This window comes from Colletes latitarsis, chromosome 8 (genome assembly GCF_051014445.1).
Source record: "Colletes latitarsis isolate SP2378_abdomen chromosome 8, iyColLati1, whole genome shotgun sequence".
NCBI lineage: Eukaryota > Metazoa > Arthropoda > Insecta > Hymenoptera > Colletidae > Colletes > Colletes latitarsis.
In genome coordinates, this window is record NC_135141.1 from 5,402,125 (window position 1) to 5,420,920 (window position 18,796).

Below are 18,796 nucleotides of genomic sequence, written 5' to 3' on the forward strand. Positions count from 1 at the left end.
GGTGTCGTGGAGCGAGGTGGTGGGGCGGAGGGCGAGGAGGGCGGCGAGGAAGGCCTCGCAGGCGCAGCCTCCGCCCCCGCCGCCCGCGGCCAAAGGAAAGGCCGCGAAGGCGCGACTTGGCCGCCCCCCTAAAACGGCAGCGGTAGCACTGACCGTTGCGCAGGGGGGCGACCTGACCCTCGCGGAGGCGATGCGGCTCGCCAGGGACAATGTGTCCCTGGAAGAGCTTGGCATCGCTTCCGTCAGGGCGAAGCGGGCCGTGACTGGGGTCTCCTGCTGGAGATCCCCGTTCCAGACGGCGCCGTGAAGGCCGACCGACTCGCTCAGAGGCTCCGGGAGCAGCTGGGCGAGCGGGGTGTCCGGGTCGCCCGGCCCACGATGCGCACGGAGATGCGCGTGTGTGGGCTGGACGACTCGGCCACCGCGGCGGACGTGGCGCGTGCCCTAGCAAGGGCGGGGGATTGCCCTGAGGGGGATTTGCGGGTCGGGGAGATCCGCAGATCTCCTTCCGGCCTGGGGTCCGTGTGGGCCCGCTGCCCCCTCTCCGTCGCCCATAAATTGGCGGAATCCGGGAGGGTTTTGGTGGGGTGGGTTTCGGCGCGAGTGGAGATGCTCGCGCCGCGCCCGCTCCAGTGTCACCGCTGCCTCGAATTGGGGCATGTGAGGCAGTGGTGCACCTCGCCGGTGGACGGCAGCGGTCAATGTTACTGCTGCGGGGCAAAGGACCACCGCGCGAGCCAGTGCTCGGCGGCCCCCCACTGCCCGCTATGTGCGGTCAGGGGGATGCCAGCCGACCACAGGGTGGGGAGCAGGAAGTGCTCACCCCCCTCCCGGAAGGAGAGGAAGAGGCGGGCCGTTCCGACTCCGGCGCCGCGGGCGGTGGCATCGTTCACCATGGAGGTGGACGGTGCCACGGGGACGGACAGCCGGGAGGAGCCTGGGGCGGTCGGTAATTAATGGCGCCCCGCCTCCTCCTCCAGGCCAACCTCAACCTCTGCCGCGCGGCGCAGGATATGATGTCCCAAGTCCTCGCGGAGTGGGGGGTTGGCCTGGCTGTCGCCGCCGAGCCGTACCGCGTCCCTGATCACCCTCATTGGGTGGGCGACGCGGACGGCTTGGTGGCGACGGTATGGGGAGGTGGCGACGGGTCCCCGCCGTTCTCCATGCTGGAGCGCGGTCGGGGATTCGTCGCCGTGGACTGGGGGGGAGTCGCCGTGGTGGGGTGCTACATATCGCCTCGCAGCGGTCACGTCGCGTTCGAGCAGTACCTAGCCGAGGTCGCGGCATGCGTGCAGCGCTGCGCGGCCCGGCCGATGCTGGTCCTGGGAGACTTCAACGCCAAGTCGGTGGCGTGGGGGTCCCCCAGGACTTCCGTTCGCGGCGGGATCCTGGGCGACTGGGCGGCGGGACTCGACCTTCGGTTACTGAACCGGGGGTCGGAGCACACGTGTGTGCGGCGATATGGGGGGTCTATCGTGGATGTTGGATTCGCGACCCCCAACGCCGTGCGCATGGTGTCGGGATGGCACGTGGTCGCGGGGGCAGAGACACTCTCGGATCACCGGTATATACGGATGGAGGTCTCTGCCGCCGCGGGGGATGCATCCCGACACCACCGTCCGGGTGGTAACCCACCGCGCCGCTGGGCGCTTCGGCGCCTGGACAAGGATGCCCTGATGGCAGCTGCCCTCGCTGCAACTTGGCCGCAGAGGGCGGCCGAGTTGCCGAGTATAGAGGAGGAGGTCGCCCGGCTCGGAGGGATTGTCGCGAACATATGTGACGCGGCGATGCCCCGGGTCGGGCGGGCTTCACCTCGCCGGGCGGTGTACTGGTGGTCGGCCGCGATCGCGGAAATGCGAGACGCGAGTGTCCACGCCCGACGCCAGTACACCCGCGCGCGCCGTTGTCTACGGAGAGACGATAGCGTGGCGCGAGCGAGGGCAGATGACCTGTATGAGGCATACCGCATGTCGCGGATGGCTCTGCAGGTTGCCATCCAACGGGCCAAGACCCGGGCATGGAAGGAGCTCCTCGAGACCCTTGATGACGACCCTTGGGGGCGCCCTTATAAGGTGATGCTGAACAAGCTCCGCCCGTGGGCGCCCCCCGTTTCGAGGGTCTTGACCCCCGGCTGCTGGAGGGCGTGGTCAATACTCTCTTCCCAATTGGGGAGATGGGACCACGTCCTCCGGCAGAGGCGACGGCCCCGTTGGAGTGGGTGGCCGAGCCGTGGGTCACGCAGGGGGAGCTGGCCGCAGCAATCAGACGGCTCGGGGCGCGTAACACGGCCCCGGGTCCGGATGGTGTGCCCGGCCAGGTTTGGGTCTTAACCCACGGCGTCCTTGGGGCCGACCTGTGGCGGTTGTTTAACCGATGCCTGAGGGACGGGCGATTCCCCCCCAGTTGGAAGGTGGCGAGGATGGTCCTCCTCCGGAAGGAGGGTCGGCCCGCGGAGTCTCCATCCGCATACCGGCCCATCTGTCTCCTCGACGAGGTGGGCAAGCTCTTCGAGCGAGTGATTGCTGCCCGCCTCGTCGAGCACCTGTCGCGGTGTGCTCCGGGCCTGGCCGACTGCCAGTACGGTTTCCGGGGGGGACGGTCGACGGTCGACGCGGTCAGTCGGGTCAGGGTCCTCTCGGAGTCGGCCGTCTCCCAGGGAGTGGTGGCGTTGGCGGTATCGCTGGATATTGCCAACGCGTTTAACACCCTTCCCTGGGGGGAGATACGGAGGGGGCTCGAATATCATCGGGTACCCCCGTATCTCAGGGCAGTTGGCGTCTAGAAGTCGTCCGGGCGTATAGCTTGCTATACGGCACCAGGATCGCATGTGCCAACCCCTCCTCCTCGCGGTGGACGCTGGAAACGGCATTTATGCCGGCCAACGGGGCTCTGGTTTAGGCAGGGGCACACCGTATGGGAGTAGCGACCCCACCTACCCGAGCAAGACGTGATCCGTCATTCGTTCTGTGCAAAACAGAGATGTCAGAAAGGAGTGGTGTCAGGAAAGCAAAGAGAGATGGGGAAGCATTATGACTAGCGTATACTTAACACCTGGGGGCTTCGGCCCCCATTTCACGTTAAGGCTTATTGGAGAAGGTATATATTGCATAAAAAGGGGCTATATACCCCTTTTTCACTCTAAGGAACTTTACGAAGTTCCTACTCGAACATCTGGGGCTTCTCCAATAATGACCTAACTAATACCAGGGGGCTTTAAGCCCCCTTTTTGCTTTAATGCTTTTCCGAGGAGGCGATCCTGACACCAGAAATCAAAAAGGGGGCTACATGCCCCCTTTTCACGTTGAGCAAAAATCCAAGATCAGAAAGAGACACGAAACGACGTCTGTATGCGTCCCCAAAAGCAATACGCCGCTGGGAAAAGCAATACGCCGCTGGGCTTGGCAGAACCCAGCACGAATGACGGAAGGAGGCCACCGTAGAAGTAGCTGAGCTGCTCCTTACTGCCTGAAGGTGTCGGCTGGGAAACCACGCTAGTATCCTAGGTAGGGAGACGGGCCTCGAAACGTGGATCGCTCCCCTGGCCATTAGAAGACTCCGCCTAGACCAGCTCAACTCCGAGCTGTAAACCGGTGGTGTACGGCTCTGTCAGACTCGGAGTCCTTGCCATACGGACGCTGCATATAGGAAGGATATGCAGCGTATGACGAAAACACACTGAAAGGTACGCCAACGACGAAAGACAACATGTATTTATACATGTAAGACCGTCGTCGCGCTGCTGACAGCAGCTCCCGTCGTTGGCGATGGCAAAAGGACGCTGAAGCGTCAAGAGCATAGTTGATGATGGCAAAGTGAGTTCTACTAGTCGTGCTAAGGACGAGTCCCACGTTTTGGAGCTAATGCTACAGGGACATGATGCCCGAGGTCATGTCCTAGTTACGCAGCGGGTTCCCTGCAAAAACAGGGAACAGAAACCGGGCGTAGCAAAGCAGAGGGAACATCTGCTTGAGGTTTGTTCCCCACGTGTTTGCCGTGCGTGGCGACCTGTGTCGGCGGAAAGGAGGATCCTGGGATCTGAGGGCCCTCTCTCCTGCGGGAGTGTAGCTGCCCAACACGTACCTTTGGCCTCTGCTTCGTCTAGACAGGCGGCTAGGCGAGAAAAGCAGCCCTGTGCCTAGTCAATCGGCTCGGAACACCATTCGTGGGTTCTATTGGGCGAGGAAGTGAACCTAGGAGTCCGGGGAAAGCCCGGTCGGCCTTTGTTCGCGGACTATATCCCGGGTGCAAGTCCTAACCCAGGCGGAGCCGGGTTCCAATTGAGGGTCCATGGAGGCCGGGACACACGCCGGGACGAAATGAAATCCAAGCAAATATGGATCCGAAAATAAAACTCACCCCTATAGACGCCTCGGTACCTCGCAAGGGGGAAAAGGGAGTTAAGGAGGCTACCGTCGTTGCCCCCGGCAGGACGACGGCAGCGAGCAAAAAGGCTGGAGTGGTCTCACCACCACCCCAGAAACAAGCGAAGGCGGTTGAAGTTGGGAAGGGCGCTAAAACGCCCCCCAGCACCAGACCCCCGACGCTACGAAGCAAGGCTACGTCATCTAAGCCTGCAGGAACGATATCCCCTGCGCCGACCACGGATATCAAGAAGGACGGATCGGGGACACCACCCCGTACAACTCCACCCCCGAAGAAGCCGGAAGCTAAAAAGCCGAAGGCAACTTCAGCTGGCAACGCCACGTCCCCGGACGGAGGAAAGGGCCATAAAGTCGACGACGACGGTTGGATAACCGTCGTCAAGAAGGAGCAGCCGCAGAGGGCAGAAAAAGCCCGAAAAAGCGGTGAGAAATTGCTAGGAAAGGTGTCGGCGGAGGCGACACCTGGACCTTCGAACAGGCCTCTCGACAAAATCGGTGGGGAGGCCTCGAAACTGTTCAAGGGTATCCGGACCAGCTGTCTTGGAAAAGAATCCAAGCTCAGCAAGGAGACCGGAGCCTTGATCGTAGGCAATGCGGCAGCTCTCTACGAGCTAGTCCAGGAGGTTCTCGTGCAGAACTCTTTCCTAAAAGGACAGCTCGCGGCGATCCGGCAAGAGGTGAGAGCCTCCCAGAGGATCGCGGAGAGGGTTGCCCCGACGGTTTCACAAACGACGGGAACCCGTCCGACTGTGAAACCTGCACCAGTTCGTGCGGCAACAACCTACGCGCAAGCGGTAAAGGTTGACGCCAATCGAGTTTCCCCGGAAGCGGTTAAACCACCACGACACGTGGTGCGTATTTTCCCGCCGAAAGGGAAAGGGCAGAACAGCGACGTGACCAAACAAACTGTTCTGTCACTGGTCAAGCCGGCGAAAGCCAAGATCCGCGTGAGGTCCGTCCGACGCATCCACTCCGGTGGCATAGCCGTCGAGACTGAACGCAAGGAGGATCTAAAGGCCTTCGTCAACTGCGCGAAGCTGAAAGAAGTAGGACTTTCAGCTACTCTACCGACCTTGAGGAACCCTACACTTATAGTGTACGACGTTCCTAAGGCGATGAGGAAAGAGGAGGTTTCTTCCAGTATCTGGAAGCAAAACCTCGGCGATATGACCCAGGGGGATGTGTCGTCCAGCCTGAAGGTCCGGTTTGCAACCGGCCCGAAGGAAAAGGACACTGCCAACTGGGTCATGGAAGTCAGTCCGCAGGTTCGCCAGCGGCTGAAGAGCTCGGGCAGAGTGTACCTGGGGTGGTCGTCATGCAGAGTGCAGGACTACGTTTCGGTGACACACTGCTTTAAGTGTCAAATGTTTGGCCACATGGCCAAACATTGTAAAGCAAAAAACGAGGTTTGCGGTCACTGCTCCGAAGAAGGGCATACCATTGCCTCTTGTACGGCGAAGAGTAAGTCCCCGACTTGCTCGAACTGTAAATCAAGAGGCAAGCAGCACAACCATAAGTCGCGAGACAAAAACTGCCCTGCCTATAAGGCAGCTTTAGACCTAGCAGTATCTCGTACGAATTATGGATAGAAACGACCCGGAGAATCCTCTAAGGCAATTGCGCATCGCGCAGCATAATATGCGGCGTGCGCTAATTGTTCATGGTGAGGTGAGCGAGCTAATGCACGCAAAGGAGATCGACGTGTTGCTCGTGCAGGAACCTTACCAATTTCAGGGACAGATTCCAGGCTTTGGGCTCACGGCGAAGGTGATCGCCGAGAATGAACGGGCTATGGCCGCAATAGTGGTCAGAAACCCGGACATCTCGGTGGTAAAAATCACACAGCTGTGTGATACTCACACCTCCTGCGTTTGCATTAGCGGACCCTTCGGTAGTTTCTACCTCGTTAGCCAGTACTTTCAATGCTCGGAAGACATTGAACCAAGTCTGGCACGCTTGGAGAGGTCACTCGATGCTCTCCAACACCGTCGAGTCGTGATAGCCGCGGACATCAATGCCAAATCCCACCTTTGGGGGGGGAGAAAGCGTTCGACCGGACACGCGAGGCGAGAAACTCGAAGAGTTTATCGCATTACACGACTTGACGATTTTGAACGAGGCTGGGAGTATTCCTACATACTCTAGCCCTGCCGGAGAGTCATGGATCGATGTCATTATCGACTCCAGACATGGCGACAATTGTGCGAAGCTGGACGGTACACGAGGATTGGACCTCCAGTGACCACCGACTCATTGATTTTGTCTTACAGTTCACGGACGTGAATGAGAATCGAAGCCCACAGCCTCGATTCCGCACGTTGCATGCGAACTGGGAGCGATTTGATCAAGTTCTTCTTGAAGGCGCGAGGCAATTACCCCTCGGCACTGGTTGCCGCAGGGAAGTCGAACATCTAGCACAAGAGGTCGAGAAATCGATCATCGATGCGTGCAATGCCTCAATGCGCCCCAAGAAGTGGCATTCAAAGTCCGTCCCATGGTGGACGGAAAATTTGACGAGAAAGAAAGCGCGAGTCTATCGACTTAGACGAGCCTTTTAGCGCGAGAGGAACTCGGAGGAGAGAGCGGCAAAGCAGGCTGAGTATCGAACATCTAGACTCGCCTACACAGCCGCAGTGCGCGCTGCGAAAGCACAAAGCTGGCAGAACTTTGTGACGGAGCAGGGGAATAAAGAGCCATGGGGACTTGTCTACAAGATCGCCCAAAAGAAACTCTGTGTTGAGACTGCGGTCTCAAACATTCGAACGCCAGAAGGATATACGACTGACTGGGAATCGACTGCCTCGCAGCTCGTACAGGCGCTAATCCCGGACGACTCGTCCACGGATGAAACGCCGGAGCAAGCAAACACCAGAGCTGATGCTGCAACCGATCCGCCGACTGAAGACTGTACAGTCTTCACGAGGAATGAGCTCGGAGCTGCCGAAGTAGTTAAATGTGCTTATGGATCCATCCATAGTGCTCTACTAAGACTCTACAACGGGTGTCTAGCACACGGGGCCTTCCCCGTTAGGTGGAAAATCGGCTCGATCAGAGCAATCTTGAAAGGGCCCGATAAACCACCAACGGATGTCAAGTCGTATAGACCGATATGCCTACTTTCCATCTTAGGCAAAGTATTAGAGAGACTAATGCTTAACCGAATGAGTAACATATTCCTAAACCCAGAACATAGTTCCGATCGGCAATATGAATTCAGGCCTGGACGATCCACGGAAGACGCCGTGGTGAAGCTCAGGGAATTGATATCCCAGCGAGAGGAACGATATGTGATGGGTCTCTCCTTCGACATCGCCGGAGCTTTTGATAATGTTTGGTGGCCAAGCATACTTCAGAAGCTGAAACGCCGGGGATGTCCCCGAAATCTTTATCGACTCATGGTCGACTACTTCGCTGACCGTACGGTTACAATAGTCTCCAAACACGGTAATGTGCGTAAGCAAGTCACCAAGGGCTGCCCACAGGGGTCGATACTCGGTCCGAGCTGTTGGAACCTAGTCTTTGACGAAGTTCTACAGCTCCTATCAAACGAACACCTGGCTTGCGAGCCAATAGCCTACGCTGACGACTTACTCGTGGTATTCTACGGAAACTCGAGGAATCAGTTGCAGCAAAGAGGGCAAAGAGTCGCGGATACAATTTCTGAGCGGTGCGCCATGCAGAAACTTACACTATCTGCGACTAAGACCGAGATGATTCTCTTGAAAGGAAATCTGGATAGAGAACGACCTCCTGTGATAAAGATAAACGGGAGAAGTGTGGCACTCAAGCAAACCATAAGGTACTTGGGTGTTCACATCGATGCGCGAATGGGAGTAAGATCCCACGTCGAATACTTGAATGCCAAAGTCATGCGAACGTTTTATACGCTAGCAAGACTTGCTCGATCAAACTGGGGATTGGGACACAGAACCATGCGTACTTTGTACAAAGGTCTCTTCGTCCCGATCACGACATACGCCGCCGCCGGATGGGTAGACATGCTCACCTCTGTGACAAGAACTAAACTTGCCAGGGCGCAGAGACATGTTTTGCTCGCCGTCACCAAGACCTATCGCACGGTATCTACCGACGCGATCACTGTGATCGCCGGGACGATGCCGATAGACTTGGTGTTAGTGGAGCGCGCGTGTGCTTACCAGATTAGAAGACAAATCAATATCGAAGTCGGAAATTGTCGAATAAGTCGAGCCGATTTGGCGGCTGGAGAAGTAACCGCTGCTCAGGCGAAAGCCTTGGTGCGAGCGGAACTTCTCAATATGTGGCAAACGAGATGGTCGTCATCGGAGAAAGGTAGGGTCACCTACCGCTACTTCTCTGATGTATCTGACCGTCTCAATGCAAGCTGGGTGATCTTGGATCACTACGTGGTACAATTCCTAAGCGGGCACGGAGATTTCCGAGCCAAGCTCAAGGAATTTGCTTTAGTACCGCACGAGAATTGCGACTGTGGCCAAGTGGAAACACCAAACCACGTCCTATTCGAGTGCCGGAGGTACCGAGACGCGCGAGAACTCCTGAGACAAGCGGCTGAAGAAACTGGCCATCCGTGGCCGGTGACCGAAGCCGATCTTGTAACACAAGACCTATACAGGGAGTTCCGGACATATACGCGCTCGGTACTACTTACGAAAGCAGGGCGAAACCAAAATCGCCATTGAACGCACTACGCTACGTAACAGAACGAGAGAAGTCTGCGGATTCTCTTTAAGAACCATGCTTGAAAATGTACTCGAACGGATGCTAGGTCATGTGCTTCGGCAATGACCTCCTCGGGCCGGGATACAAGCCCCGCTTGCCTCGGCAAGCGTTCCTGGATTGGGTTGGACTCGAGGTGGCAGCAGGTTTCGACGTCGTTAGCCTCCAAACGCATAACGACGCGTGGAAAAGTAGATGCCCGAACATCAGGCAAAATGTAGTTGCTGGTATAGACCTTCGGTCTGAGGTACAGCAAAGTCCCCAAGTGGCAACGCGCTTGGACAGAATAACGGCTACACACTACATGTCTCAGGGCAGTCGTCGGGGATTATCTCCGCGGCAGGTGGATCGAGTATCCGGGCCGGGAAGGTGATATGCGGAGGGAGGTCTACTGCGGGGTTCCGCAGGGGTCGGTCCTCGGGCCACTCGTGTGGAACATCCCGTACGACGCGGTGTTGCGGGCCGACCTCCACGACGGCGTCAGTGCCGTGTGTTACGCAGATGACACACTGGTGCTGGCCGTCGGGGCTCAGTGGGGGAGGGCCAAGCGCCTCGCCGAGGAGGGGGCGCTACGCGTCGTCGACCGGATCAGGGGGATGGGGATGACGGTGGCGGTCCATAAGACCGAGGTGATAGTGTTCCACTCACCTCGGCAGGATCCGCCACCCCCTCTGATCCGGGTGGGTGGGGCTGATATCGAGGTGAAGCCCCGGATGAGGTATCTGGGGCTGATCCTCGATAGCCACTGGCGCTTCGAGGAGCATTTCCGCTGCCTGGTTCCCCGGTTGGAGAGGATGGTCTCGGCTTTAGGCCGGATCCTGCCCAACCTGGGGGGCCCGGCGGGACGAGTTCGCCGCCTCTATGTGGCAATGGTTCAGTCGGTGGCCCTATACGGGGCCCCCGTCTGGGCGGACGACCTGGCGGTCTCCCGGCGCAGCATGACGATGCTGCGTCGGGTGCAGAGGCGGATGGCGCTGAGGGTCGTCCGCGGCTACCGGACCGTGTCGCATGAGGCGGCGACGGTTCCTGCGGGGATGCCGCCCATGGATCTCCTCGCGCGGTCGCACGCGATGATGTATCGTCATCGTGTCGACCGTCGCGCGGGAGTGGGGGCGGTCCCGGGAGAGCAGGAACCTGCTTGGGGCGATTTGAAGCGCCAGGCCCGGCAGTTCGTGGTGCTCGCGTGGCAGGAGCGGTTGGCCCTGCCAACTGCGGGGCACCGGACAGTCGGGGCTGTTCGGCCACTCCTGTGTGAGTGGCTGGACAGAGGCCATGGAAGCCTTACTTACCGGATGGCACAGATATTTTCCGCGCATGGTAGCTTCGGAAGATACCTGTGCCGGATAGGGAAGGAGCCGACGGCGCGTTGCTGCCATTGTGACGCCGAGCAGGACACGGCTGATCATACCCTCCAGGTATGCCCAGCTTGGGAGGGGGAGCGACGTGTCCTGGTCGGCGTCATAGCGCGGGATGTCTCGCTGCCGGGCGTGGTGCGCGCCACGCCCGGCAGCGAGAGGAAGTGGAGGGCCGCGGCCTCCTTCTGCGAGACCGTAATGCTGCAAAAGGAGGCCGCGGGAAGGGAGCGCGAGCTTCAGCGGCGCGCTGAGGCTCGCGCTCGTATGGTGGCGCGAGGGCGTCGCCCGGGCGCCAGGCGTCGCGGGCGGCGGCCTTTCCGCGGCCGATGACCCTGGCTGGGAGGGTGGCCTTGAGGGGAGCCTCCTCCCGCCAGGAGGCGATGGGTCGGACCGGGTGGGTCCGGCCCACGGGGAGGCACCCTCGGTGGCCTGGAGCGGCCATCAGCTCCCGGCCGCCGAGGGGTAGAAACGGGGTCGCAGGCAGTTGCGAGTTGGGGCTCGCAGCCCGCCACTAAATGCGGCCCCGGGACGGATGGCGGCGGGATGGAGTGGCCCCGTCCTGCCGCTATGAGACAGTGTGTCTACCGGGGGGACCGTTTGACCCCCCCCCCCCCGGGGATGGGCGCAAAGCGCGGGCACAGGGAGGATACCGGAAGAATGCTTCGAGCGATCCCCGGTATCCTCCCAAATCGTGCGGAAAGTGTCACCGTGAGGTTGTTAGTGGGTAGGTCACGCGCCCGTCATTCTACGGGCGCGGGGAATCCCACACAACCCTCCCGCCTCTCCCCAAAGAGGTGGAAGGGAGTCTTTCGAAGATTTTCCCCACGAAAAAAAAAAAAAAAAAAAAAGTCTGAAAAAGCCCAGGATCTGGCCAAAAAGTCTGCGAAAAATGGAAAATATGCGGCAGATCATTATAAATACCAGACGTAACCCAGGCCTAACCGGTGTTATCCACTAAAATATAGATCGAATCCAGGTTTAATTGACTATTCCAGTGTGGTACCACATTACTACGTTATGCAAACCAGAAAAAAACCCAGGACTTGGCCAAGAAGTATGGCAAATATATGAAAGTATGAGCCAGATGAGGGCAAATCCAAGACCTAAACGTGTCCCAACCGGTGTTATTCTTTAAAATATTCATCGAGGCCAGGTTTAGTGGACTGTTTCTGTGTGGTACCACATTACTACGTTATCTAAATCAGGAAAAGGAAAGGATCTGGCCCACAAGTATGCGAAAAATCCGAAAGTATGAGGCAGATGATTAAATACCAGACACAACCCAGACCTATCCGGTGTTATCTTCTAAAATATTAATCGGAGCCAGGTTTAATTAACAGTTTCGGTGTGGTACCACATTACTACGTTATCCCAATCAGAAAAAGCCCAGGATCTGGCCAACAAGTGTGTGAAGAATGCGAAAGTATGAACCAGATGATTACAAATACCAGACCAACCCCAGACCTAACCGGTGTTATCCTCTAAAATATTGATCGAATCCAGGCTTAATTGACTGCTTCAGTGTGGTATCACATTACTACGAGATGCAAACCAGAAATGCCCAGGATCTGGCCAACATGTATGCGAAAAATGCGAATGCATGAACCAAATGATTACAAATACCAGACAAACCCCAGACCTAACCGGTGTTATCCTCTAAAATATTGATCGAATCCAGGCTTAATTAACAGTTTCGGTGTGGTACCACATTACTACGTTATCAAATCAGAAAAAGCCTAGGATATGGCCAACAAGTGTGTGAAGAATGCGAAAGTATGAACCAAATGATTACAAATACCAGACAAACCCCAGACCTAACCGGTGTTATCCTCTAAAATATTGATCGAATCCAGGATTTATTGACTGCTTCGGTGTGGTACCACGTTACTACGTTATGCAAACCAGAAAAAAAACCCACGATCTGGCCATCAAGTATGCGATAAATGTGAAAGTATGAGCTAGATGATGGCAAATACCAGACCAAACCCGAACCTAACCGGCGTTACCCTCCAAAATATTAACCGGGACCAGGTTTACTTAACAGTTTCGGGGTGGCACCACATTACTACGTTATACAAACCAGAAAAAACCCAGGATCTGGCCAACAAGTGTGCGAAGAATGCGAAAGTATGATCCAGATGGTTGCAAATGCCAGACCTAACACAAACCTAAGCGGTGTAAGCCTCTAAAATATTAATCGGAACCAGGTTCAATTAACAGTTTCGGTGTGGTTCCACATTACTACGTGATCCAAACCAGAGAAAGCCCAGGATCTGGCAAACAAGTGTGCGAAGAATGCGAATGTATGAAACAGATGATTGCAAATACCAGAACTAACACAAAACCTACGCGATGTAATCCTCTAAAATATAGATCGAATCCAGGTTTAATTGACTGTTTCAGAGTGGTACACAATAACTACGTTATCCAAACCATAAAAAAACCCAGGATCTGGCCAAGAAGTATACGAAAAATGCTAAAGTATGAGCCACATGAGGGCAAATCCAAGACCTAAACGTGACCAAACCGGTGTTATACTTTAAAACATTGATCGAGGCCAGGTTTAATAGACTGTTTCTGTGTGGTACCACATTAGTACGTTATCAAAACCAGAAGAAGACCCAGGATCTGGCCAAGAAGTACGCGAAATGTGCGAAAGTATGTGCCAGATGATGGCAAATACCAGACCAACCGCAGACCTAACCGGTGTTATCCTCTAAAATATTGATCGAATCCAGGTTTAATTGACAGTTTCAGTGTGGTACCACATAACTACGTGACCCAAACCAGGAAAAGCCCGGGATCTGGCCAAGGAGTATGCGAAAAATGCGAAAGTATGAGCCAGATGATGGCATATCGCAGACGTAACCCAGACCTAACTGGTGGTATCCCCTAAAATATTGATCGAAACCAGGTTTAATTGACTGTTTCTTTTTGGTACCACGTTACTACCTGATGCAAATCAGAAAAAGCCCAGGATCTGGCCGAGAAGTATGCGAAAAATCCGAAAGTATGAGGCAGATGATTGCAAATACCAGACACAACCCAGACCTAACCGGTGTTATCCTCTAAAATATTGATCGAATCCAGGCTTAATTGACTATTTCAGAGTGGTAGACAATTACTACGTTATGCAAACCTGAAAAAACCCCGCATCTGGCCAAGAAGTATGCGAAGAATGCGAAAGTATGAGCAAGATGAGGCCAAATCCCAGACCTATACGAGACCCAACCGGAGTTATCCTTTAAAATATTGATCGAGGCCACGTTTAATTGACTGTTTCAGTGAGGTACCACATTACTACGTGACCCAAACCAGAAAAAGCCTAGGATCTGGCCAACATGTGTGCGAAGAATGCGAAAGTATGAACCAGATGATTGCAAATACCAGATCTATAACATACCTAACCGGTGTAATCCTCTAATATTTAGATCGAATCCAGGTTTAGTTGACTGTTTCATTCCGGTACCACATTACAACCTGATCCAAACGAGAAAAAAACCCAGGATCTGGCCAAGAAGTATGCGAAAAATGCGAAAGTATGTGCCAGATGAGGGCAAATCCAAGACCTAAATGTGATGCAACCGGTGTTGTACTTTAAGATATTGATTAAGGCCAGAGTTTCATTGACTGTTTCAGTGTGGTACCACATTACTACGTGACCCAAACCAGGAAAAGCCCATGGATCTGGCCAAGGAGTATGCGAAAAATGCGAAAGTATGAGCCAGATGAGGGCAAATCGCAGACGTAACTCAGACCTAACTGGTGGTATTCCCTAAAATATTAATCGACTCCAGTCTCAACTGACTGCCTCAGAGTGGTACACAATTACTACGTTATGCAAACCAGAAAAAACCCCGGATCTGGCCAAGAAGTATACGAAGAATGCTAAAGTATGAGCCACATGAGGGCAAATCCAAGACCTAAACGTGACCAAACCGGTGTTATACTTTAAAACAGTGATCGAATCCAGTCTCAATTGACTGCCTCAGAGTGGTACACAATTACTACGTTATGCAAACCAGAAAAAACCCCGGATCTGGCCAAGAAGTATACGAAAAATGCTAAAGTATGAGCCACAAGAGGGCAAATCCAAGACCTAAACGTGACCAAACCGGTGTTATACTTTAAAACATTGATCGAGGCCAGGTTTAATTGACTGTTTCTGTGTGGTACCACATTACTACGTTTTCAAAACCAGAAGAAGACCCAGGATCTGGCCAAGAAGTACGCGAAATGTGCGAAAGTATGTGCCAGGTGATGGCAAATACCAGACAAACCCCAGACCTAACCGGTGTTATCCTCTAAAATATTAATCGAATCCAGGATTTATTGACTGCTTCGGTGTGGTACCACGTTACTACGTTATGCAAACCAGAAAAAAACCCACGATCTGGCCATCAAGTATGCGATAAATGTGAAAGTATGAGCTAGATGATGGCAAATACCAGACCAAACCCGAACCTGACCGGCGTTATCCTCCAAAATATTAACCGGGACCAGGTTTACTTAACAGTTTCGGGGTGGTACCACAGTACTACGTTATACAAACCAGAAAAAACCCAGGGCCCCGTATAGGGCCACCGACCGGACCATTGCCACATAGAGGCGACGAACTCGGCCCGCCGGGCCCCCCAGGTTGGGCAGGATCCGGCCCAGAGCCGCAACCATCCTTTCCAACCGGGGGACCAGGCAGCGGAAATGCTCCTCGAAACGCCAGTGGCTATCGAGGATCAGCCCCAGATACCTGATCTGGGGCTTCACCTCGATGTCAGCCCCACCCACCCGGATCAGAGGGGGTGGCGGATCCTGCCGAGGTGAATGAAACGCAATCACCTCGGTCTTATGGACCGCCACCGTCATCCCCATCCCCCTGATCCGGTCGACGACGCGTTGCGACCCCTCCTCCGCGCGACGCATGGCCCTCCCCCAGTGCGCCCCGACGGCCAGCACCAGTGTGTCATCCGCATAACACACCGTGCTGACGCCGTCGGGGAGGCCGGCCCGCAACACCGAGTCGTACGCGATGTTCCACAGGAGTGGCCCGAGGACCGACCCCTGCGGAACACCGCAGTACACCTCCCTCCGCATATCACCATCCCGGCCCGGATACTCGATCCACCTGCCGCGGAGATAATCCCCGACGACCGCCCTGAGACAAGGGGGGACTCGATGATATTCGAGTCCCCTCCTTATCTCTTCCCAGGGGAGGGAGGTCGCCCCCCTGCGCAACGTTCAGCGTCACCGCTGCCGTTTTTGGGGGACGACCTGGTCGTGCCTTCCCGACCTTCGCGGCCTTTACCTTGGCCGCCGGCGGCGGAGGCGGAGGCTGCGGTTGCGAGGCCTTCCTCGCCGCCCGCTTCGCCTTCCGCCCCACCACCTCACTCCACGCCACCCCCCCTTGGGAGGGTGCCGTGGAGGACGCGACCACCGCGACCACGGGTACACCATCCCCCTTGGGGGTCGCGACCCGGGGCGCTGGTGCCGCAACGCTGGGCGGAGCCTTCACTCCGCCCTTCTTTGCCTTCCCCGACTGTACCGGAACAGGTCGGGGAGGCACCGCCTTCCTGCTGACCGCTCTTCCGGCGAGGAGCTCCTCCCGGAAGGCGGCCAGCTTGCCATCAATCATGTCCCCAATCCTCTTCAGAAGATCGTCTTCTGAGGAGGACGGGGACTTCTTCACGGGCGGAGTGCGGGTGGAGGGGCCCGCGGTGCCCCGCACCACTGCCGCCGCACTCCGCTTATTTACCTCCGCCGAGGGACGCGGCGGTGGAGGAGGAGGGAGGATGGGAGGGAGGGCCGCGCTGTTCCACAGCGCCTCTGCCCTCCTCCTCCCCTGTCGCTCCTCCTCCAACAGGAGCTGCAGACGGGCGTTCCGCCCTCTGAGCTCCCGCGCCGCCTCCCTCATTTCCTCCGCCGCGGCCTTCAGGGCCTCCGCGCCACCGCTTTTCTGCCCCTTAAAGGCGCAGGCAGCGGCGACTTTCTCCACCCGCCTCAGGGACGAGGAGATCCTCTCCGATATCTCCTCGGTCACCTCGTCCCTGAGGCAACTCAGCCTCACCGACGGGCTCATCGCCCCGCCCACCTCGACGACGGCCTGCCCCGTCCTCTTCCTCTTAGAGCCTATGTGGCTCGTGCTGGAGGAGAAGGACGAGGCCGACGCCGTCTCGTCGTCCTCCTCCACCCTCCACGAAGCCGGACCTGGCGCTGAGTGGGGCGCGAGCGCCGCCACCCTAACCCCAACCCCGACTCCGTCCTCCCCAACCGACAAAACCCGCCCCATCCCCATTTTATTTTCTGTGTCCATAATAATCCCACGAGATGGTCGGAAATAAAGGTCCACCCGGGCAGAGCCGCCTTACCCGGGTAAGCCTATATACTCCGGGGGTTCGGCAGGTTCCCCGGAGGTGGTCGCTTGGGATTGGGCCTTCTCCCCCAACCATGCATCCCATCGCCGCGCACCATAGCTTAGGATTGGAGGGCGATTTTATAGAGTCGCCATACTCGTGGCCCAGGCGGTTAAGCCAAGACCTCCGTTCCTCCTGCCGTCACGTACCATTCACAAAACCAATAGGGAATTGTGAATGGGTCGTTGTGACGACCAACAGGAGGCTTACGGTGTGTGTATGACTCGGGTACCCCGGATTCGTTAAGCCCGTACTGCAGCTGAAAGGCTGGCAGCCCCTGAGGGAGTGGTACACAATAACTACGTTATCCGAACCATAAAAAAACCCAGGATCTGCCCAAGAAGTATGGGAAAAATATGAAAGTATGAGCCAGATGAGGGCAAATCCAAGACCTAAACGTGTCCCAACCGGTGTTGTACTTTAAAATATTGATTATGGCCAGAGTTTCATTGACTGTTTCAGTGTGGTACCACATTACTACGTGATCCAAATCAGAAAAAGCCCAGGATCTGGCCAACAAGTATGCGAAAAATGCGAGAGTATGAGGCAGATGATTGCAAATACCAGAGCAAAAACAAGCCTAAGCAGTGTAACCCTCTAAAATATTGATCGAATCCAGGTTTAATTGACTGTTCCATTCTGGTATCACATTAGTACGAGATCCAAACCAGAAAAAGCCCCGGATCTTCCCAAGAAGTATGCGGAAAATCCGAAAGTATGAGCGAGATGCGGGCAAATCCCAAACCTTACACAAACCTAAGCGGTGCAATCCTCTAAAATATTGATTGAATCCAGGATTAATTGACTGTTTCAGTGTGGTACCACACTACTACGTGATCCAAACTAGAAATGCCCAGGATCTGGCCAACATGTATGCGAAAAATGCAAAAGTATCAGCTAGATGATGGCAAGTACCAGACTTAACCCAGACCATACCGGCGTTATCCCCTAAAATATTAATCGGAACCAGGTTTAATTAACAGTTTCGGTGTGGTACCACATTACTACGTGATCCAAACCAGAAGAAACCAAAGATCTTGCCAACAAGTTTCCGAAAAATGCGAAAGTATGAGCCAGATGAGGGCAAATCCCAGACGTACCCCAGACCTAACCGCTGTTATCCTTCAAAATATTGACCGAGGCCAGGTTTAATTGACAGTTTTAGTGTGGTACCACATTACTACGTGATTCAAACCAGAGAAAACCCAGAATCTGGCCAGCAAGTATGCGAAGAAGGCAAAATCATGAGCCAGATGCGGGCATAACCCAGGCCTAACGCAGACCTAACCGGTGTCATCCTCTAAAATATTGATCGAAACCAAGCTTAATGGACTGTTTCAGTGTGGTACCACATTACTACGCGACTCAAACCCGAAAATAACCCAGGATTTGGCCAACAAGTATGGGAAGAAGGCAAAATCATGAGCCAGACACGCGCGTAACCCAGACCAAACCCAGAGCTAACCCGTTTTATCCTCTAAAATATTGATCGAAACCAGGTTTAATTGTCTGTTTCAGTGTGGTTTCATATTACTACGTGTTTCAAACCAGAGAATACCAAGGATCTGGGCAACAAGTATGCGAAGAAGGCAAAATCATGAGCCAGATGCGCGCATAACCCAGAGCTAACCCAGACCTAACCGGTCTTACCGACTAATATACTGACCGTAACCAGGTTTAATTGACTGTTAATGTGTGGTACCACATTACTACGCGATTCATACCCGAAAAAAACCCAGGATCTGGCCAACAAGTATGCGAAGAAGGCAAAGTCATGAGCAAGCTGCGCGCATAACCCAGAGCTAACCCAGACCTAACCGGTTTTATCCTCTAAAATATTAATCGAAACCAGGTTTAATTGACTGTTTCAGTGTGGTACCACATTACTACGTGATTCAAACCAGAGAAAACCCAGAATCTGGCGAGCAAGTATGCG